Below are 24,399 nucleotides of genomic sequence, written 5' to 3' on the forward strand. Positions count from 1 at the left end.
TTGGTCAGCTTTTAATTGCTCATCTGGAGCCTTGAAGTGCCTTTGTTCTTAAAAGCTATTATACTGGCCTGAAGCATCAGTATGTAGTTGATCTGCCACCCATTGGAGCAATATTTTGGGTAGCTTTTGTCCAAAAATAAGTTATTTTGGTTCTCTTAATGATTAATTTTCTGGAAGGAATCAGACATTTCTTACATTTAATACGTATTTACCTTTTGCCCCAGTAAATCTTGCATTTAAAACCAGGTCATAGTTATATATATAGTTTTTGTTGCTATTGAGGACTTGAGATAATGATCAAGACTACTGGGACTATAAAAATGATCACAGCCCTCTTGAAATATTAAGTAAAGTTGATAGACTTGCTATGATAAGTAGGGTTTTGCATAAGTGATGGAGAAAATAATGGAGCCTTCAATGTCTGTCAAGGATGGAGCTTTTCAATGCCTTCCATCCATCTGCTGGATGGAAGGCAGTAAGACAGAGTCAGGACTAAGTTTTACAAAGCTTTAATCTCTCAATGTATGTGAGGAGAGAAATTACTTTCATACCAGGAGCACTGGATTAATTTTGATTCAATTATTTAATCTTATCGCTAGTTTTTATTCCAAATTGTCCAATGATCCACACTATGGTTACTTGCATACTCAAGAAATAGACACTGTTTAAGGTCCTTCCTTAGGAGTCACTTCTCCATCAAGGAGTTAAATTTGTTGCATTTACCTTTGTGGAGTACCAGGTAGATGCAAAAATGGTAATAATGTTTTGATTTTTAATTTTTTAATTTTTTAATTTTTTAATTCTCTGTAATGGAAGAAACTGAGGCCAAAAAAGGCTGTGTGACAGTAAATCAGAAAAAGCACTCTAGGTATCAAATCTGGCTTCTCTTTTATTGCATGTTTAGGCATCTATGCAAAACTCACAGCAAACTTGAAGCTGTAGCTCTAACAGGATGCAAGCACAACAAGTACTTCTTGGGGTATGTGATTTATAGAGGAATAAAAACATCCTTAAAAATGGCATGATAAAAATGCCACTCAGCCTAAGAGAAATGTGTTATTTAAGGATAAGAGGGAATGTAAATCCTGAAAAGTTCCCAGGAAAGTGTGAGAAATATGATCAGCAATATCTATAGAGCAAGTGCAAAATTTCATATCTAGAGTTGCAAGCAACTCTATAAGTGGTTCTACATTTCTACAGGTAAGAGACTTGAGAGGGAGTCTGGTGACCAGCAGATTGTGAGTATGTGTGTAGGGGGAATCATCTTTCACAGAAAAATGGCTGAGGGTGCACGAAGCTGCCTGGAGCCAGTGTCCTTTGATGGTGGAATAGTGGTGCCTCTTGGCCAGGCCCCATGTCAGTTTAAAGGTGAACACTGAAAGATTTAAAAAACTAAACAGTCATTTGGTTGTCAAGAGTATCTTATGCAGGATTTGGATCCTGAATGGCTTGCTGTAGAAAGCAAATGTTTTATAGATTTAGGCCTCTAGAAAGAGCTAGAGGAGCCCCTGAAAAACCTTACATGACAATTTCGAAGGGAAATATGTCTGAGACAGCTTTTATGTTTGTCCAATTTTCTTTTCTCTTCACCATGTCTACCCATTTTTCAATTGCAAAATTAATGCTTTGCAGCCTTGAATAAAACTTACAGGTTCAATTTCCAAATTTCTCTGTGCTATTAAAAAAAAAAAAAAAAAAAAAAAAAAAAAAAAAAAAAAAAAAAAAATAAAAGCAAGGCTGCAACCCAGTTTGGGCTTTCAAACAAATATTCTTGTAAGACCTAGATTCTTCTTGTGAATGATATAGGCTGTTTCCTGGTAGTCATAGGTTTCTTCCCCCCCCTTTTTCTTTGCTGTTAAGCACCTGTTAAAAGTGTTCACTGGTATGCTTTGAGTTCAGGGTTACTTGAGCAATCCAAAGATATCACAAGGATTTTCCAGATTTATTTTTCACCTACTTTGTGCTTTCTCCCCTAAGGAGAAAAGCTCCTCCTGACAACACAATGCCAAAGAACTAAACAAAAGAGAAACAGATAATAATTGTTTCCTCTGCAGTGACACAGATGCAAAACTCATCCACAGAGTAGATGAAAAAAAAAACCCAATCCCAAAAAACTTAGCACCAAACTGGAAGGAGCTCTGAGAGAACTGAAGTGAGCTGGGAAATCTTATACCGAACAGCCCAGAAGTTTGCTTGGCCTTCTCATTCCAGAAAGTACATATATATTAATTAAAAATTAGTCGTTTAATCTAACACATATACTACTTTCATAGAGTTGTCCTTTTCTTTAAACTACCAAGAGCACTGGGGATATAAGAGCCTACTTAAGCCTTGGAGCTGCCCTGCTTTTTGCTTTATGAGAATATTTATACATATATAATTCATACCTCTGGAGCTAGCTCTAGTCAGAGTCCTCTGCCACTGGAAAAGACAGAGTGTTTAAAATTTAATAGAAGCCTTATGAACTGTGAGGATAGTGTGGGCAAGCCAGGAATGCAGAGGGCACCAAAAAATTCAATAAATAAAACAACATGAAAAACTGTAGCAGCTGCTGGTTTTCATCTTTAGAACCATAACTACTTCAGTGGAGTTTCAGGCATCAAACTGATACAGGACAAAAGGCACACAAAAAGGAAGCCTGAAAGATTCCTCTTCTGCTGATGATGATAAGGAACACACCTTATAGTCTCTCTTTTTCAGCTGCAACTGTGGAGCTTTAAAATGTCATCCATAAAGGCTGTACAATTCATCCATTCCTGCAGGTACTTGAAATTCTGCATCCAAAGTTTTCAATTTTCATTCTATTCTTTTGATGTTCCTCTGAAGTCTGACTCCATTTTTAATATGAACTACTTGCCAGAGAAATAATTCCTTACCTTTTCCCCCACTGTTTCAACACAATAATTTCTTATTAAAAGACTGAGTTCATAAATTTCAGTCTAATGGTATTTAGTTAATTCTGCTTTGAGTCCTCTGAAGATAAAAAGAGGAAATTATTCAGGATATAGTCTCTGATTCAAAGGAATGATGATGCTAACACAAAACCTAGTATATGAACATTCTCAATATTTTCTACTCTTGCAGTCTGAATTAATTGCAATTGACAGAGAGTTGTAGAGAGAAAAACAAGATTTCCACAACAGAATACTGCAACTCTTTATCTCAGATATCTCCTTTTCATTTCAGAGACTATATAGTCCTCAAAGTCATTTGATAAACCTGAATTTCCGGTGGAGTTGGTTGAAAAGCATTTCCTAAGCCCCTCCCTCCAACTATATTAAAAGACATCAGTAAATGCAGTGTTTCCCAACAGATGGCTCATGAGCAACAGGAAGGTACAGAGTTTGGGAGCCCAACAAGTTAATGTTGGGCTGTCTGTTACTGATGTAAATTATTGGTCACCTTTGTGGAGTTTTAGTGAAACAGAACCTTCCAGAGAGGTCCTGACATCATGTCTAGAAGCAAAATTCTAAAGCAAAATCAAATATTTTGGTGCCCAGACCCTGAGCTTCTCTGAATCAATTGAGGTGTGCCCTCTTCTATCTCCCACCATTATTTTAAACTTTTATGATTACCTGGTGACAGCTTCCTATTCAGTACAATTATTTGTTGTGTTTTCAGTGTCAGTTGTCCCAGGGACTTGATGGTTGAACCTAATAAAGCTGCTGAGCACAGCATTACTATGCAGAAATGGTGAAAACATATGTATTTATAAAGAAGTTCAGCTTTCTCTTATTTTTAGTCACTGCTTTTTGAAGAAACTAATGCAAACCTCATTTGTAGTAAGGAAATTTTAGAGGTTCAGGATCTGTCTCTATCATTTCTGGATGATGCTATCATGTCTGATACTAATAGTAATATGGTGGGTGCACTAACCTGGTAAGAGTACACTTGAGAGTATCATTTGGACTGGACATCAGGCACATAAACAGCAATGAAAAAATTCAATAGAATAAAATATTTTGATGGGAATAAAGTAGTAATGGTGTAGAGCTGCAGTAGGAAGACCTGGAGAACTACCAAAATGCTAAAGAAGTCCCATAAATTTTGACTTGACATGAAGGCTACACCACGAGGTTAAATACAATTTAAGTAGCATGAAAAGAAGTAACATTACTGGTGAATCTGTGTGGGGAAAGGGAAAGAAAGCTTCTAGAGGGGGACTGAGAAAGAACAGAACCAAACTGCCTCAGACTCCTTCACCCCGTCCTATGCACAATACAATATGGCAATCAACAAAATACAAAGAGCACATAACATAAAAGCAAATACAAACTGATTAAAAAAGAAATAAACTTATATATATTTTCCTAAAGCAAAACCATACACTAGAAAATAAAAGTGCCACAGCAACAAGGTCAGAGAAAGGAAAAACAGAACAAGTAATTCACTTTATCAGCAAAAGAAAGATCAAAACCTATGAGAACTGAAAAAAAAGATGAAAATCAAAAACATTATTTCCTTTAAAAAAAGGTAACCAAAAATACATTAAAATATTTAGAAAGCATACCACATTGATTTCATAACAGTCAACTTACATCAACAAATTGCCCGCATGTTTTTTGGCATGAAAGGAAAAATTTACAAAAGAAAGTTGTGTAAGAATGCTCTTGGACAAGTAGCATTGCCACATTCTTGTAACTTGCTTTTTTTTGCTGTTGTTTCTTAAAAACTTTTTTAGCAAAATGTTTATTATTTCTTTTTAAATATATTTGTTTTACAACAAAGGGCGATACAGGGAGGCAACAACACATACATCCACACCACATAACATGAAAAGAAAAAAATCTTGCACCTTAACAAATTTGAACTTATTTTTTTCTGCTGTTTTTGGTTGTATTTTTTTATCTTATGTAAAGTTGTTAGCATATTGCAGTTGAAAAATCCTGTACAATTTATTGAATTTACTTTTGCTTGTTTGCATATCTATACATATAATTTTTTTTTTTTTGAAAAGCAAAGTTTGTTGCTTTTTTTGCCTTTTTGGTCAATTTGATATATATTTTTTTAAACATTTTCTTTTTTTCTATAATTTTTGTGTGTGTGTGTTTTAAGGAATGGATGACTGCACATAAAATTTTAACAATGCTAAAGAAAGGGGTGGTGAAGGGGAACTCATGGGAAGAAAAAATGCTTAGGGTGGATGGAGTGGGAGTGTAAAAAATCTATGAGTGTACTACACAGGAGATGAAGATGATGGGAGTGAATGTGTAAGTCAGTTGCCATGTCCATGTAAGGGCGGTACGGAGTGATCTAGCAGCATTAGAGCTTCTGGCTGTAAGGAAGGGATGGGCAATATACAAAAACAAATGAGCATATTCATGCCCATCAACAAAAAGAAAGAACAGAACTCTAACATTGACAATCTCACAAACCCTAAGCTGCAACTTCTTCAACATGCAAGTTACAAAAAAATTAATAATTATTGTATTAATATTTACATTTTCATTAAAGGTTCTCAAATTATAAAAACAGTTAAGACTTTTCCCTACTAAAAATAGCAGTAAAAATCCACAAACTAATAATAATAATAGTAATAATAATAATAATAATAATAATAATAATAATAACAACAACAACCAGAGAGTAAAACAAAAAAACAAGGAAACTAGTTTTATGCATTGGAATTAGAACAACTTCATCTGTAGCTACCCACAGCCTTCTTGTTCTAAGAATTATCTTTTCTGACGTCCATCGAATTGACATTGCATTCTCAGTAATTTGAGGCAATCATTTCTTGAGTACATCAAATGTACTGTTTCAAATGTAAAGACTGTGTTTGCACACCCCATCCCCAGTGTCAAATTAGACTGCTTTTATATTCAAATTCCCTGGAGAATCTCAAAAATACAGCTGTAGGATTCTGCCAGTGAAGTAGTTCCTTATTTAAAGACAGAAATAGAGGGGGAAATTGCAGAAAACAATTAATAACTCTTTTGTTTTGTTTGTTTTTTTTTTTTCATTATTAGATTGGAACAAACCAAATCTAAGATAGAAATTCAACCATTGAAAAGAAATACATCAAAATAGAGCTATGTAAAGATATACTAAAAAAAAAAGCAAAAAATGAGAGTTATCTTTGTTCCCAGGAAGAAGGGAGATAAGAACAATTGCTGGATTTTGAAATTTTATTTTTAAAGAAGAAATTATTCAACACACTTTCAAAGATGGACAAACCAGATGCACACATTGAAAGGAACAGACAAAGCAGTCTAGGGACACTTTCATAATTTGAACTTTTTACAAAATAATTGAATTCTCTTTCCTTCCATCCCCCTCCCATTCAAACATGTTTTCAATTGTCAGCCAAAAACCCCACCACCCTTGAGCGTTGCTTTTTTTTTTAATACATCTTTTTTTTTATCACTTATTTTTAAAATAAACATGGAGAGGAAAAAAAAAAGACGTGCAGTCTGGATGTACGTCATAAATAGACATAGAAAAAGATAGAAGAAATTGGCTGAGATCGACAAATGGGTTATATAATAGCTTAATTTTACTGTAGGATGTTAATAATAATGCATGCTTAAAGTAAGTTGCATTTAGGGAAAGTAGAAAAACAGAAGAGCAAGCAAGGATTTGGGGGGTGGGCAGGCAGAAGGGAAGGGGCAGACAAAGGGTGTACCATCCATGCCTCTCCAGAAAAGGCAAAGCACATTCCAGCAAGATCTCTGCATTTCTGGGGGAGGTCAGAAGGGTAAAAGGGTGAGGAGAAATTATAAGCTATGCTAGGATATACTTTTCACCCTGTGACCTACTTGAATCCACTCAAAACACCAAAATCGATCCCTTGTTCTGACTCTTAACTCTCCAAGACACACCTGAAATCAGTGGCATATGTTTCTGCCTAGTGGCAGAAAATGCTGGCACTGCTAGCATTAAGACAGAGACTACTTTCTCCTATGCTGCAAAAGTATTAAAAGTTCAATGAGCTATTACTAATTGGTCCTTTCCTAAAACACTATTCCAGATACTATATGTCCTAGAGGGGTCCTCAGCTTCTTCTGAATTCCTTAATGACACATATGATGTCTGCATTTTTCTTGTATAAAGACTATCCCCCAGATATCAGAGTCCTTCCAAAAAGGAACTCAGGACCCCAGGCAAACAAACTGTTTTGTTTGCTGTTTTAAAAGACAACAAAATTACATATAAAGCTCTGGACCCTGCCTAAGAGAAATCTCTCCAGCAGGTGGGAAAATCTGGCTGTAAGCACTGCATACACCTTAGCTTTCCATCAGGAATGTCAGCAAGATCATTCCATAAGCCATCATAAGGTCATGCTACCACCAATCAGTTGAAGTGGGAGCTGTCTTGAGATTGAATTTCTGGGAATAATGGGGATATCCTCCCTGTGGATGTGGCCGGGGTACTTCTTTGTAGGTATGATTACAAACAGGTAGGATGTTCTGGTACTTATTAACATGAGGAGCAATAGCATCTCTAAAGCCACTGACAGATCAGTGTTAGTTCTGGGAATATTAAATAAGTACAAACCCCACAAAAATTAAATAGCCTGGGTTGGTTTTAGATGTATTACTGAAAAGTGTCCAGTTCTGAGAGGAGTTATATAAGAGCTCTACTTCAGAAGTGATGAGGTTGCACTGACTAACAGTACAGTGCAGCTGTAGCTGGAATGTACCATGCTTATTCTGGGAGGCTACACTGGACCTATCTCCTGTATCCCTTAGGTAAACATGTTAGGAAGGGAAGAGGTCAAACCACAGAAAAGGAAACCTGGTCAGGGTACTCCCAGGGACAAAACATGCAGGTTACAGGAAGCAGAATGTTGGTCTACCTAGGAAAATTTGAGGATTCATTTGTGGATCAAAAAAAATTGGTTAGGAATATGAAAAAAAAATATTACAGAAGTGAGGCCTTTTCAGGCCTCAGTGGAGATTTTTGTTTGGCAAGGTTACAAAGCTAGTGTCCCTGGACATCACTCCCCACCAGGGTTCCGAGCCTCTGGTTTAATTGCACTTAGGGAGTTTCACAAAGAGGCATTTAAGCTTTGAATTTTAATCAGTATTTGTCATGACTTGCAGCTGGATTTTCAGAGCAGTGAAATATCCCCCTTCAGCACATTAGAATTGAGTGCCTTCTCTTTGATGCAAAACAGACTGTAAGGCATGAGTTTGGTTGCCAACTGTGCAGTCTATGTCAGGCCTCTCCAGAAAATACTTATGCCCTATTTGACGATAAACTTCTAACTCATTGTGTGAGGGTCTGGAAAAGCCTTTTACTGCCTGAAAGATCAAAAGAGAGAACCACAACTGGAGCCAGAGACACTTAAAGAGATGACAAGATTTTGTAAAGGAAATCTTCATGTTAGCCTTACAAGAGGATTTGAAGGGTGCTAAGCCATTTTTTATTTGGTCAATACAGAGGTGCTTGAATAGAAGTAGAGTTCTTCGGAAAATCTGGCTCTAGCAATTTCTGTTGAGGCTGGAAAAACCTTCTTCAGTATTTAAAAAAAAAATCTGGCTGTTAATAGTCAAAACTAGATGTCCTAATTTGAAAATTGGATCCTAAATGCTTCCACAAGAAGCTACAAGATGCTATTTTATTGCTGAACACTTAGCAAATTATTCCACAGAAAAAGAAAGACTAAAAAGCATAAGTAGTGCTGCAGCTTTTTTTTTTTTTTTATATTTTCAAAAACTTAAAGTAGATCAAAAGACTGGTAGTATAAACATCTGTATTATCAAAGCTTACAAGTTTCTTGCTTGAAGGATTGAGCTGATAGCCAGTGTTTTCAAATGAAAAAATCCATATATTAACAGAGAAACAATTATATAAAAAGCCCCTTGTTCAGTGACTTCAATGATAAAGTTTTATTATATTATTTTTTGTTTTCAAGTTGCATTTTAAAGGGAAATGAGAAAAGTGAAGGTAATGCACATTTGTCTCTCTCTCTCTCTGTGTGTGTGTGTGTGTGTGTGTGTGTGTTAAAAAGCAATAGGAAAGATGGATGGTAAATTAGGATCTAGGGCTGCACTACTGTACCCAGGTTCATGCTAAAATCTGGAACTTCCATGTTTTTTACCACTTTAGTCACAGAATCACAGATTTATAGTATCATAGAATATGCTGAGTTGAAAGGGATCCACTAAGATTATCAAAGTCCAACTCATGGCCCTGCACAGCACCATCCCCAAGATGAGTCCCACCATGCACCCGAGAGTATGGGGGTGCACCCATCAACACTTGAACTCTGTCAGGCTTGGTGCAGTGACCACTTCCCTGGGGAGCCTTTTCCAGTGCCCAACCACCCTCTGGGTGAAGAATCTTCGTCTAATATCCAGCCTAAACCTCCCCTTACACAACTTCATGTCCTTGTTCTCCATTAAAGCTGACAGTTTCTCTCTTCCCTAACACACTGTATCCCACATTATTTGAGTTCTGTCCACTGCAATGCAACCCTGGTTCTTCCTGCTTTTACTAGCTCCCAAAACAACCTGCTCATTCTTGCATGCTTTTAACCTTTCATAGTGTTTTTCAGACATCCAGCCAAACAAATGCTTAGCATACCACAAGTAACAAATAGCTTATAGATTAATAGGATTAAATACTAAATTTCAAAGCAAAACCTGTTCCCTACACCCAACTCAGAATAAAAACCTGTTCCTGTGATTCCCATCAGCTATCTGCACTAATTTGAACTGCAAGACAAGTGTATTGAATTAGCTGGTCCACTACAAAACAGAGCTAGGAAGAGCCTAAGAATACAAATAAGTTGTATCACTTCCCTTGCACCAGCTGTTTCTACTGGTAAAAAACTCTCTCATTCTAAGCCCATGGGCACATCTGAAGCTTAGAAATAAAAAAGCAATCCATAGTAAGAATATCTATATGAGAATGACTGGCAAAGTCCCACATGCTGTTCTGTTTGGGTTTGTGTGTAACAGTTAATTAGTGGGGCTTCTTTGTAGCAATGAGCTAAAGAACTATCACCAGAAATGAAAGCACATTTATAGCTCTGAGAGCTAAGGAAATCATAGGGCTAAACTGGCGCAGCAGTAAAGAATTTTTCAGGTGTTTGCCATAAGCTTATTATCTTTTCACAGTCCTTCAAATCAAAGAGTATTTGATGCTTCGAGTGCTAAGCAGCCCAGCCAATATCACTGGCCTGAAAGCATTCTGCCCATGCATCTCTAAACTGTCTCTTTCTCCAGGGAGAAAGATCTGCTGTGGTGTTTTTTGAAAGACTGAACATTGATATTTGTAGTCAGCCCAGCTAAGGCTTATTTTTTTTTAATGTAAAGCCAAACTTATTTAATCCTAGAAGTCAGTTAAATGGAAAGAAGTGTTTCTGAAGGGATTTTGCAACGAAAACCCAGATTCTCATACCGACAAACTCAGCAGCAGAGTGTCATCCAATAATTTGAGTGGGAGCAGGAATAGTTGTATTGGTTTAAATAGTTGTATTTGGTCTAAACACATGTAGCAAAAGTTTTCTGCATATTTATGGAATACTAAAATGTACTTAATTTTCTGCTAATCCAGGCTATATCAGTGTCTCCTCCTTTCTTCAGTATACAGCTATGAAGCAGACAGGTAAAAATACATGTCATCATGTTATCCTAATGCTAGTAAATACTTCATGACTTCTGCATATCTTCTCAGTAGTAGCATCCTAAGAAGTCATATGCTGTTGGACAGGTTGGATCAATGAGCTGAGATAACTGTATGAGGCTCAACCAGGCCAAGTGCGTGGTTCTGCACTTGGGTCACAACAACCCCAGGCAGTGCTACAGGATGGAAAGTAGCTGGAAAGCTGCTCAGCAGAAAAGGACCTGAGGGGTGCTGGTCAACAGCTGCTGAACATGAACCAGTGTGTGCCCAGGTGGGCAAGAAGGCAAATGGCATCCTGGGCTGTGCCAGAAATACTGTGGTCAGCAGGACCAGGGCAGTGGTTGTCTCCCTGTGCTAGTGAGGCCATACCGTAAGTCTGTGCTCAATTTTGGGCCCCTTACTGCAAGAAAGACACTGAGGTGCTGGGACATGTCCTAAGAACAGCAACAAAGCTGCAGAAGGGTCTGGAAAGTCCTACAAGGAGTGGCTGAAGCAGCTGAGATTGTTAAGCCTGGAGAAAAGGAGGCTAAGGTGAGAGCTTATCGCTCTCTACAACTACCTGAAAGGAGGTTGTGTACTTCAGAAGTAGGCAGAACCCTTTTTCAGTGCAATATTTTTAATCACTTGCATACTAGGCTACATTTGCCATTTCTGTTGAAAGCTCCTACAAAGTAATCGAATTAATCTCTAAAACAGAATAAGCACATTACATTTTCAAAGTCTGCAGCTAATCCAACTGCAAGTAACTTAGTGGATGGAACTTCCTCCCTTGCTTTGTGAGAGGAGAACCCAAAGCATAGTAGAATCACTGGTAAAAGGTTTCTCTTGCAATGAACTTAAACTTATTTTCTGAAGGAAAAGTAATGATACTAGTTCTGCCCTCAATAACCCCTCTTCTTTTAGTATTTCCTGTTCCTGGTACAGACACAAATCAGTTCTGGGAAGAACCTGAGTTTGCAGCTTTTGTCCAGAGATAGATATTGTGCTTTTTATCTTGGAGTTGTAAACAAAATAAAGCAAAGAAAAACCACACAAAGAAAAATGTTGTCCACTTCTTCGATGGCTAAATAATCCAGGAACATCCCAGGCATTACTTATGTCTCTGGAAGACATTCAAGACCTAAAGCAATCCATGTTAGAAGTCTCCACTGATGCAGCTACACCATAAGGTGTACATCTCAAGGATACATGGGAATCAGTACAACCACAGACCTTTAACAGTGTACACACAGTACCAAGGAAAGTGTTGGACGAGCTCCAGAAAAGAACAGGGGTGATAACATGTAAGCTGGACTATACAAATATGGTGATGAATTCCAACTAATAACAATACACAATTTCCTTGGTAATTATATCAAGCTAAATAGTGCAATTATTGAGAAGAAATAACTAACCATGTCTTTTCAGCATGGTGAACATCAGTTCTTTGTAAAATGTAGAGTGAAGAGAATTTACAGTGTGATGGTTGGGAAGAGGCTTATTCCAGTAGGCTTTGAACAAGATTAATTTAACTGTGCCTTCATAACAAAACTTTTTTATTTTAGTAATCACAGGGTATGATAGGGATTCTTATAAAGGCATGCTTTATTCTACCAAGTTTGAGCAATTTTAAGTTCCCTCCCAGAGTAATTGGGGTGTAAGAGTTAAGAATTGAAATGACCTATTCAAGCACATGTTAAAAGACTGCACAAAATCAGGGATTAATAAGGTCCTTTTCCAAATGATGGAAGTAGTTCAGCTCTGCTGATAATGTTATTTTCCTCATGTTACAAGAATCCTTTGGAAGTCCAGAACTGAGTCCTAGGACTATGGGACTTCAATCTCCTCTTCAGACAAAACCAAGGCAAAATAGTCCTCAGAATTAATACAAGGACTACCCCACAGCTATCCTAAAAGGAAAGAGCAAGTTCTCCTTCAGTAAAATGAGCTGATGTTGCATACATTAAGACTTTAATCCCCAGTAACCTGTAAAGGAAAAATGCTACATAAGAGACTGTTACTGATGAGAAGTTTACTACCGAGTAGACTGCTGACAGATTCTACAAAATTACCACTGGGAACTGGTAGAAAACCCTAGGTAGAAACCCTGATAATCTGTAAACATAAATAAATAGAACCCCAATTATTCCTCCAGAAAGGAAAAATGAGAGTGCCAAGCTTTTGAGCAGCATGTTAGGTGTTGTTCTCTCACACCACTTCAGACAATGTGAGATGGTCTTCCTTTTGATTTTAATAATGTTTAAAAGCACTAGAATCCCCTTGAGATCTCAAGCAGAGGTGTTTAGAGACAGAATGGCAAATGCCTATTAATCCATACTTTGACGTCAATTCTCCTACTAGGCAGCACTTGTAACTGCATCAGACATACAATAGAGCTAACTAACATATGAGCTATCTAGCTCTGAAGCACTGCAGCGGGAATCCTTTCTATAGGAGCTTTCAACATGTGAGCTAGTTCTGTCTATCATTTAGAAAAGACAAGAGGGGATGGTCCTGTGACTCAGGCATTTGGGAATGGATTTTTGGCAGGACTTCTTGTTTGTTTGTTTTTGCTGGGAAGTTTAATACTAGACATGAAGTGCAAAAGCATAACGAGAGGGTGATGTTTTTGCAAATTTTCATTTGAAAGTTCAGGATTACAGCAATGGAAGGCTGCTGCAGGCAAGTTTGAATCCTCTTTTTCAACATCATAAATGACTGGAATAAATTCTACTGTGATTCAGAAGCCAACGCTTTAAGCTGTTTATCAGAGGTTGCATTACAGCAAGAAAGCGGCTGCAAAGGGTATTTGCTCTGTTTTCATAGAAGATTGGATTAGAAGACAAACAGATCTCATTCCAAAAGTTAACTTACTTTAGTATTGATGATATTAGTATCTGGGGCCCCCAACATAAGAAGGACATGTTGAAGCAAGTCCAGAGGTCATGGTCATGAAGCTGAGGGCTGGAGCTTGTTTCCTATGAAGACAGGCTGAAAGAGCTGGGGCTGTTCAGCCTGGAGAAGAGAAGGGTCCAGGGACACCTTACAGCACCTTTTCCAGTACCTAAAGGGGGCCTAAAAGAAAGCTGGAGAGGGACTTTTTATAAAGGTATTTAGTGATAGGACAACAGCTTCAAAATGAAACAAGGTATATTTAAATTAGATGTTAGGAAGAAGTTCGCTGTTGTGATGGTGGTGAGGAACTGGAACAGGTTTCTCAAAGAAGCTTCAAGTTGGATGGAGCCCTGAGCAATCTGGTTTAGTGGAAAGTGTGGCTGCCCATGGTGAAGAGGTTGGAACTAGATATTTGAGGTCCCTCTAACCCAAACAATTCTGTGATTCTATACTGTGATAATTGTATCTATTTCAGAATCACAAGTAAAGCCAATATGTCCACGAATAAAGCTGAGGATCTCCTCAGCAGAATTCTTCAGGTCTGTACAGACTTTTAAAACAAAAATTCAGGATGACTGCTTTTTGCTATTGATTAATTCTGCTTACCTCATTTGTAAGCTGGGAGTAAGGCTTAAAGCTTAAAGTATTTAAACTTTCTCCTTAACCTTCAAACTATGACAAGATAATGTATATCCCACTATCCCAAAAGTTTGTTTTCTTTGTTAGAGAAGTTGAAGAACTACCTTTCAAAATGGAGAAGGGGGATGGGGGTTATCTGGGGGTGTGGTGTGTATTTATTTTTTTTTAAATGAACAGTTAATATTCATAGACCAGGGCAGGTCAGATTGCTGTGGAATTATTATTTAAAGTGATATATAGTCATATATTTGAATATGTTTTTCATATTATTCCTTACTGTATTACAGTAAGGAATTGAAGTATTTACATTTAAATTTCAGGGTCATTGTTAGAAAATCAACTGAAAAATGACTGCATAGCTATTAACCATCATGTCTGAGCTTCATGGTTTAGTAATTCTCTGGAGCATAAAAATCATGAATACCTGTGAAATTAAAGCTAACTGCAGATCAAGTCTAATAGGATGGAAAGTTAATTAAAAGAAGCTAAAAAAATCTTATCATATTAGGCTTTCCTCTGCTATGAAGTAAGACATTGTATGGTTAGATTTTAATAGGAAAGTCTATTACTTTCTCATAGACTCTAATTTCCTTTATCTGTATGAGCCACAAAATTTTCTCATGCAGAATTATTTTTCTGATGAATTCATTATTTCTATTCATATTCTTAGTCTAATTGATGGTCTTAAGCACAACCAAAAAAGAGATAGAGCTGGAAACATTATGTTAACAGAACAAACACTTTATTTGAGCAATTCTGCTATTGGCAAACTTGCAGCTTTGAACTTTGTGAATGAAACAAAAAGGTGTTCAAATTTTAACCTGATTGCCCTGTGATTTACTGCCTTATTAGGGTATTTATGAACAGCACTGTTTTGAAGTTAGAAGAAATGGTTCACCTTCAAAAGGCTCATTATAGACACTTGAGCCTGTTGCTTGCCTTCTGCAAAGGACATTAAATGAGAACAGGCACATGGACCAATATTTTACTGGCAGATTTGCCTGTTTTTTCCAGTGCCTAAACAATTCTTGCTAGTCTTTCATGGTAAATTTAAGTGTTTAATGCAAAGTGGCTTATTTTCCCAACCTTCCAAGGCATTGAATTATTCATCAAAACAGAAGCATGCCAGAAGCCAAATTATAAGTTGCTATTGCTGCCTTATAGCTCCATCACAATTCCTTATTATTTCTTATTTCATTGTCTGGTAATTTAGTAGTGGTAACCTCAGCTGAAAAATACTGAGAAAATGAAGCAAGTGGCAATTCAAACATACAACTACAAAGAGCAGAATTCAGCACAGGAGCAGGAAGCTGTGAGATAAGATGACAGCTGTATGTGCTCTGTCTTCATAGGTGGGGACGCATAACATGGAGTAAACTGGAAAAAACACTTCACTTCTGCTCTTTCCTCAGCTTCACCTTTCTCTTAAAAAAATACATTCCACTTCAAAACTCTACTATGGTGTTTCCTGTTTATTATGTCTTATTGGATGATTTTCCAACCTGATAAATATCTACTTCCAACTGTAAAGATATTCTTCATTCCAACTTGCTGCCAACCCAAGTTAGGGATCTGAGAGATGAGTTCAGGTCTCCTATCATTACAACTCAACAGGAAAGACTGTAGGTTAAGGTATGTACTTGGCAACCTTGTAGCTACCCTATTGCCTTCAGTGATCTTAAAGAAATGTGATTAACTGAACTTTAAAATTGAACATGATTCCACAGGAAAAGTGAGGGACAGATTGGAACCCATTCCCTAACTCCAGCATTGCATGGAATTTACAGGGACCATTAGGATACAAAACCTTAAAAGTCAGCAGACTGGTCTCTGAATCCAAGCACACAGATCAGTGAAGAGGAGGAAACACTTTCTGTTTGCTCATCTATGGCATTCAGGTATAGCTATGGGTGATATTATTCCTTTTGCTTAAACAAATATGGCTTTTCATAATAAAAAAACAATTTTATTTAGAAAAATTTCCTCTTCTTTATTAATGCAATTCTTTTAAACTCAGCAGTAGTTTATCCTCCTTCCACCTCTGCAACTGTTGCATGCCCTACAAATAATTTTCTCCCTGCATTGCTCCATGTTTCTTTCAACTAAAGCTTGTTAGTGAGACACCTAAGGAAGTATCCTTTGAACATGTCTGATTATATTTATGAAAAGCAGACAATAGCATTCATCACTCTTACTAAAGGTCTGAAAAGCTTCTTTTTAATACCTATAGAACACATTTCAAATCTGAGATAAACAATGCCACTGAAGTAGTAACAGTGCATTTCTGGTCAAACACCTTACCTGGCATATAGGGCCGTGTGCTCTGTTAGATAAGATCAAGAAGATCCATAACACTATCAAGTGCAGAAATAAAAATGGAAATAGCAATGGCTTACTTTAAAGACAGAAAAAAACAAAAGGAAGGTTTATCCCTGCTCCCTTCAAGAATACTGTGTAGAATACAGATGCACCAGCTGGGCTCAAAAAAGTAAGTGAAAGTCGGAAGCTGCCTGATCTCAGAAAACCAACAGGCATTCCTTATGTACTCAAACAGAGTAGAATAAAGTAGAGCATTGTAATGAAATACAGTAAAAAATGTAGATGATATGCACCTTATGAAAACAAGCTGTTGTATTTGACAGCTGAGCTTTGAAATGCCCCAGCTGAAGTCTCTCCTCTCTGTTAAATTATTTGGACTTTTTTTTTTCCAGTCTGTGATTTAAGGTCTAACTAACTCTATATAGTGATTTTTTCCACATATAACTGTACAAAAGCCCTAATACTATAAACTGCTAAATACTTTCTACTTTCATTAATCCCAAGTCACTCAACATCTCATCAGGTTGCCAGTTTTTCCAGCCATGTGGCTAATGTAATTACCAAATATGCATGCATATGCATATATACAGGAATGTACACAATTTTTTTTGCATTTTTAAACTATGAAAGTATTTAATTTGAATCCAAATTCCAAACTGCTATAGAGATCCAAGTGCTGACTCCTTCCTTTCCTAAAAGAAAAATCAATATCCCGTTCACAAATGCTGTGGACAAAAGCTTTGGAAGAGAGTTATAAAACAAGTGAGGAATGCAGCAGAAAAGTTCTGGTTTTGATAATTTAAGCCTATTATGAAATTTAGTCTCTCAGGAATTCCTTGTACATACAATTTTTTTCCTATACATGCTATGCATTACCTAATCCACTCTTTCTGATCTAATGTTCAGCTCTGGCAAACAATCCTACTTTTGAAACTTAAGAGCATGATTTGCTACTCACTTGCAGCAGTTTTACACTGATAATGCTTATATGCATTATTGCTAACTTACATTAGCAGTAAATGAGAGGTACAGCACGTGCATCATTTCTTACAGTGGAATCAGAGAACCCTAAAATATGACGTGCAGTCTATCTCCTGGGGACAAGATATTACCAGCACTCTGTTTTCACATCTAAGAGATTTGCTAGAACTATCTGAAATCTGTAATAATATTACATATCAGAACAATACTAACGGGTTTTCATATCTATATACTATATGTAACCCATGTATATTTTTTTCTTTTTCTTTGCTTTCTATCTCCAGCATCTTTCCCAGTGCTCCAGTCAGAGACGTAAAGCTCAAATTTATTGGATTTTATAAAAGGAAACTGCATTTGCCGTCCCTTAATCCTTGCAAAGAATCTCCTTCCTCTGCACCAGTTCCCTATGATTATTAAGGTTCCCAGCTACATTCAGATCTCAGGCGCTGTAAAAGCAGAGGCGTCCCTGTAATGGAGCAGAGAGATAACAGTGCCTCTCTACTCGGCTTTGTCAGCACTACCCCTGAAATTCTGTGTACAGTTCTATGCATTTCATTACCAGAATAGAACAGCACAAGACAATACAAAAGAGAAAACCGATAAAGAACTGCTGTTCAACAAGGAACAACAATCATTGCTCTAAGTTGATGTCTAAAATCTTTGCCTTCACTGTAGATAGCTTCATCATCTTGGTTTGTACGTGCTGAAATCTCCCTTGAATTAGAAAATTGTTGTAACATGACACACACAGTAAAAGCTGTCATTGCTCTAACATGGCTAGATCCCCAGAAAAATAACCTCCTGGTGTGTGTATCTGTTTGAAGATTTGAGAAATCTGAAGGATCAAAACACAAATTTTGTTTAAAAGTAGAGGAGAGATAAACTAAGGTTGGAAACTGAAAGAAGAATTAAGACTCCAAGGTCTTATTTCAAGTTCTGTCATTCAGATAAACCTTAAGGGTTCAGTCTACAAAATTATTAACTATCTCTTGTCAGTGTATAAATCTAAAATTTAGATCCTAGGAGCAAAGGCTCAACTGCTCTAATATCCACAAAGCTCCCCTTAGCTGCTAGAAAAAATTATGGCAATACAGCTATAAAATGTTGTTGGGGCTATTGGACACTCACATATGCAGCCACTCCCAGGATATAACTACTAAAATTTATTTTAAAAATAAGCATCTTGAAGGTGTAGCTGGCATCAGAGATTAAATGCCAATAAAATACAATAAACAATATTGTTTGTATAGGGATTTTAAGGCAAAAGCCATAGCTATGAATAGCAATTGATATTCTGAAGATCATCAAAAATCTGAGCCTTCACAAAATGTCTGCTATTACAGTAGTCCAAATGGCTTTGATCTGACTTGCTGCTTAGACTCCTAATTAATTAGCTTTAATGAAATGTAAGCATATTTGGTTGGGAAAAAGAAACAAAACTGTTCCAGTTCCTCAGGATACTTTAAGCATTTCATGTGAATATGGTGTTCTTACATGAGGCATGCCAAGCCTGGCAGGTCTTGAGAGTTTCTTAAACTATCTGAATTGGCAGCTTGTGTTTGGACACTTGCCACCTATGAGACAGGCCAACAGAAAACTTGCAGCTTGTCATCAGGAAGGAAAGGTCATCTCAGAGGCAAAGGAAAAAAAATTCACCAAGTCAATAAAAAAATCTACTGGTTCAATAGTAAATGACATAGAGATGATTGGGATTCATTTTTTCTGTACTATCATGTCTTTGTCTTTGCTGTAGACAGCACTACCAGAACACCCATTCTTCAGCAGAGAACTGTGTAAATCCTTTTCAGAGGAGGCAAAATAGGGGAAAAACTGCTGTACCAGGATTCCCTGCTCTTCTTGCATGGAGGAAGAACTACTAACAGAGTGAGTTAGACACACAAATGGCTGCTTTCATGTTTCAACAGTCCCGTTATTAGAATAGAGGTGCTGCAGGCACAACATCTGCAGTTTGTTTTGCCATCTGTTTCTAAAAATATTATATCAGCGAAGGAGACATTTTTCCTGTCTCTCAAAATCATTTTTGTTTGCTTTTTCTTTCCAAGGGAAAAGTGATGGATTTGGTAAACAGCATATGTGGGAAAGATCACTCAGCTTCAGGGGTGGACTTTACCATTGCTATTCAAAATACAGTGAAAAGCTGTGAACAAAACAACTGAAAATTTTGAAATGTACTGGCTCAACTCCTTTGATAAATGTAATCAAAGGGCTTAGTCTTCTAACGTAATTCCTACAGAGCTAGTGACAGATGTTTCCTATGCAGGAAAGTATGGTTTAATGTTCTGGGGAACCTAATGGGGGAGAAAAGAAATTGGAAAACGGAACTATAAGAAGCTCTGAAGTTATTTACAGGTGAAGTTTAGTAGTCATATTTTCAGAAATCATAAAAGGAGAAAAATTAAGTGGGGGGACAAAAGAAGTCCCCATAAAGTAAATCAAAACTTAAGTTTACTTTGTTTCATAATTAGAGATTTTGTTAGAATGCAATTGTTTTAAAGCACCAATTTCAAAATGCAAAAAAAGTAATCCAACTCAGAATTTTAGGGGTCAGAGAACCTTTTCTTGTTTTGAATATGACACAGACAGCTCAGAAGAGACTAGATGGAGTCCCTCCAGTATTTTGACAGCCCTAAATCTTCATTTTTTTACTAAAAAAAAAAACTAAGGCATGAATATATTCAACTACTTTTCAGTCTATGAATTCCTTTGGGGCTTATTTGGCATGTTTAGCATGTGAAATAAAGGGTGAGAGAGACTGAGATGTTAAAAATTAAAGACCCAAACAACTGGCCATTTACAAAAGCAGCAGGTGCTTTGCTGAGGCTTTGCTGAGGTTTGCACCCCCACACCAAAGATGCAGAGGACATTTTTGGGTGTGTGGTGGCAAAACCTCTGCTCTGTGTAAGAACAGCCCCAGCGCCAAGGAGGAGCCTTCCACCAGTGGACTGCATATGATCCACAATGTTCCAGGGAATGCCACCCATCAGCCATGGGAACAAGGGCAGATTGAGTAGCATGGCCAGTTTACTGAACAAAAGAGCACTTTATTTTATTTCAGATACATACATACTCCCACTTCACTGACTTTCTCTCCAGCTGTCAAACCTTTTTAATCCTCTCCACAGGTCTCGGAGAGTCCCCAGAATCCTGTCAGAGGTAAATGATTCAGAACCTCACCAAAGACACCTCCCTGCTGTGAGTTCAGATGCGTGACAGGGATCCTGTTTCAGACTGTACCCAGATCTCAAATCTGAGTCACACTTGCCCTCACTCACAAAACACCTCCCCCAAAATGATGGGATGTACTAGCAGCTTTCTGAGTTATACAAAAGCCAAAGACCTGAACTAGCAGAACATAACAGGCGCATGAGGAAGAGGATAAGGCAAGATTCAATGCATTTGTTCCACATTTGCTTATAAAGCTCCTCAACAAGTTTATTCTACTATTTCAGTTCCCTAAAATGCTTATTTTAGCCAGAACATAAACATGGCATTAACAGATGTATAAATACACACATGTACAGAGAGAGAGTGAGCGTGTGTGCACGTTTTGCAGTATATTTATCATCCTTGTCTTAGCGCTGAAAAAATTAGCATACAGGAGAACCATGGATTCTAGGGAAAATACAGGTCTCCAGGCACTCCACAGTACACTTGTTACTGAATGGAGAGAGGTCAGAAGAAGAGAATAAAATTTTATTTTGATACATTAGAAAATAACCGGAACTATTTACAGGACTATTTTTGCTCTTTTCATTGGTCAAATGCAAAATTTATGAACTCCCCCTGATTTCAGCAATGAAATCAGTAGTTGCTAAAACTAGTATCTAGAATCAGTCATACTGGTTTCAGTATTAGGGAAAAATCCTGAATTATGGACATATATTAAAAAAAAAAAAGCTCAAAATTGCTAAAATTGCTTTGTATTTCTGCTCTCCCTCAAAGACAGAGATACCTTTCCCCCTTTTTTAATTCTTCTGACATTTATTGTTCTGACACTGAGGTGGAGTGAAACCAGTAAAGATAAAATTTGGGCCATTTTCTTGTTGCTTTAAAAGAAGCTAATTTTGAGATTTTGTTTTGAGATTTTTACAAACTTTGTTTGTAAAATAGTTGTAGTTGCTCTTGAATGTAAAAAGAGGAGCTGATGATCCTTATAACACCACCCCATGGGACCAAAGAACTTTAGTTTTTATGAGACTCAGCAGAAGTAGAAAAAGAAGGTCCTTGGTGGTGGGTCTTTTGCAAGGTTTTAATAATGTATTTGTTAGTGCAAAGATCAAATGGGTTCTCAAATTAGTAGGCATCTAAGATTTCGACTCAAGCCAGTCTAATTTATTTTTGTTTTGTTTTTTGCTTCTATACCTCATTTCCAAACTCGTATGGGCTTTGTCTTCTGCTCCTCACAGAAGCTAAGTAGTATTAAGAAATACTACACTTGATGTCCCCTAGGAACTGGGATCACCCTCTTTTTACACTTGGGAGAAAGCATTGATTTCTACAACTTGTAAATAAAAAATTGGAACTGAAACAGAGAGGCAGAATGAAGACAAAGTAATAACCCCTTTGATGTTATTACAAACTTTGGTTTCTCATTATCTACTTGGGTGGAAAATAGAATAGGTTTTCCTGCTCTCCTGAGGTATTATTCTAGGTGTTATAGTTCATGTAAACAGCAGTACCTTTGAACTTATAGTACGTAAGGCACTCTTAGGTCTAGGCATGATGACCAAAAGAAATTTATAAGAACAACCTTTAGAAGCAAAAGCCTATCTCTGTCCCTAGTATCTGTAAGTGCTCAACATGATTTCTCTCTAACAGATATTACTTATCTTTCTGAAATCAGATACTTTCTTCTTGTTTAAAGGTAATCAGTTGCTATAGACATTTGAGGTTCTAATAAACAAACATTTGCTTTTGATGCAAAATCTGTTTCTGAGTCATGTGCTAGCTCTTCTATTCCACGGAATGTGTCATTGGCTATTTTTATTTTCTTTACCATATATTTTATGAAGCTGAAAATCAAAGCTAACAGGGACAAAAAGCAAGTCGCAGCAGGTTGAAAATATCATATCTTAGTATTTTAGACATGTGTCAGCTTGATAACATAGGCACAGCACTAGAGGGATTGCCAGAATCTGACAGTGCACATGGCTTTGAGTTTACAGAACATGCTTTAAAAAAAGACTGGAAGGCAGCAAGGGCAAGGTAGCCAGACTGTGGGGCCGATTCTGATCTTTCCTGATCTTAAATGCAAAACCAGGGAAACTTACACCACCTAAGTCAGGCTGGAGAAACTGTTACATTTTCAAAGGAAAATTCTATGAGCATGCGAGTCCAAGCAATGGAAGTGCTGATATTTAAGATCTGTACATTACTGTGCACTTGTGACATTAATTTATGTAGTCTGAGCATGGTTCATTCCAATGCATGTGTTCATTCTAGAGGGAAAAGTGATATTTAATGAAAATAATGTCACACCAATGACCCCTGAGATTAAAATACTTGACTTTTGTATCCCTCTCTTTATTCTCTCAGCATTAGCAGATTAGGAATTGTACCTACTTTATAAAAATATGTGATAATATTACTTCTCACAACAAGTGAAGATAGCATATAGTACTAAAACCTTAACAATAACACAGTTTATTTGCACATTTGTGGTAGATAGCAGTACAAAACCATTTTGGGGTGTTGAACAGCAATTTGCACCTGAATATCAAAGTCCATTAAAACAGTAATTAAATCTCCTTTCCATTCATCTTTACCTCATTTAGCTAGAAATACTTAATTTACCCTGCCTTACAGGTAGGCAAATGAACAATATACACACACAGTCACAGAAGGAATTAACAGTAGAACTGGGAGTGCCACACCAAGTTCAGGCTTTTTATTCTTGGCTTAAACAACTGAATTCTCAGCTTTTCCCCTTGCTCAGTGACAAATGTCACAAAAGCTGAAACCAGCAGCCTACCCTGAGACAGAAAACAAAAATAAGAACTATTTCTAGTGCCAGATATCCGTATATAATGTTACTGGGATAAAACAGAGCAAGATGGGACCTCTCAACAGCATCTCCTGCGCTTGAGGCCCTTGCCCCTGCAGAAGGCTGGTCACAGGCAGAGACTGCATAAGGCAAACAAAAGTCACCATTCAGTAGGAAACAGAAGCTTTATCACAGCCTGGAGGTTACTGCCCTGATGCCTGGACACTTGATTGTCACATTACTCCAGTCTGCAGGTTACCTTGAACTTCATGATGCAGGGGGCTAAAACTCCAATTGTTCTGCTCCAATAACCCGCCACTTGTTCTAAAAAATTGCATCGTAACAGGACTGTCCTGATCTCTCTGCCAGAGGGCAGTATTACACAAAACTACAAGCTTGCTGATTACAATATAATTTTATAAGCAGTTGCTTTACTTAAGCAATTGCCAAGAAAAAGCTTTAGATTCAGTAGGAATTGCTGGTTATGAAAAACACATGAGATCTAAAATCTATACCAAACCAGCTTTAAATATTGATTCATGTTCTGTTGTAATAATTACACTCAGTAATTTTTCTCAGATTACGTAAGAATTAAGAAAACTAAACTGACCATAAATCATTGGTTTCCACTGGTGAAAGAAAAGTGATGTTTTTATCTCTCTGCAAGTACAAGAAACATCTTGGGTAACTTAAATGAAATAACTAAATAATTCCATGTTGGAAACCTGAGCATATCCCATCACTTCCCTCTTCTAGTAGCTCTTAGCCTAAAAAGGTATTATATCATGGTCCTGTGAGAAAAGTTCACAGATTTCAATGTCTTCTCTTCAGAACAAACTAATTCCTACAAAAAAGCTGGAATTTTAGCTAGGCTAAAGGTGTGTGTAAGTATGCTTTTTGTGATGATGTGAACATTATCTGCACAAAAACTGTCTGGCTTTTCCTCCACTATCTTGAGCTGATCCAATGATGCCAGCTGATGTACCCTAATGCACTGAAGCTTCCTG

The 24,399-nt window shown here is 37.1% G+C and overlaps 1 protein-coding gene across 17 annotated transcripts in view; it reads right to left on the reverse strand.

The window, feature by feature from the left end:
- NRXN3 (neurexin 3) overlaps positions 1-24,399 on the reverse strand; it is a 968,667-nt gene that overhangs the window by 3,935 nt on the left and 940,333 nt on the right. The window lies entirely within an intron of this gene.

This window comes from Anomalospiza imberbis, chromosome 6 (assembly GCF_031753505.1).
Source record: "Anomalospiza imberbis isolate Cuckoo-Finch-1a 21T00152 chromosome 6, ASM3175350v1, whole genome shotgun sequence".
Lineage (NCBI taxonomy): Eukaryota > Metazoa > Chordata > Aves > Passeriformes > Viduidae > Anomalospiza > Anomalospiza imberbis.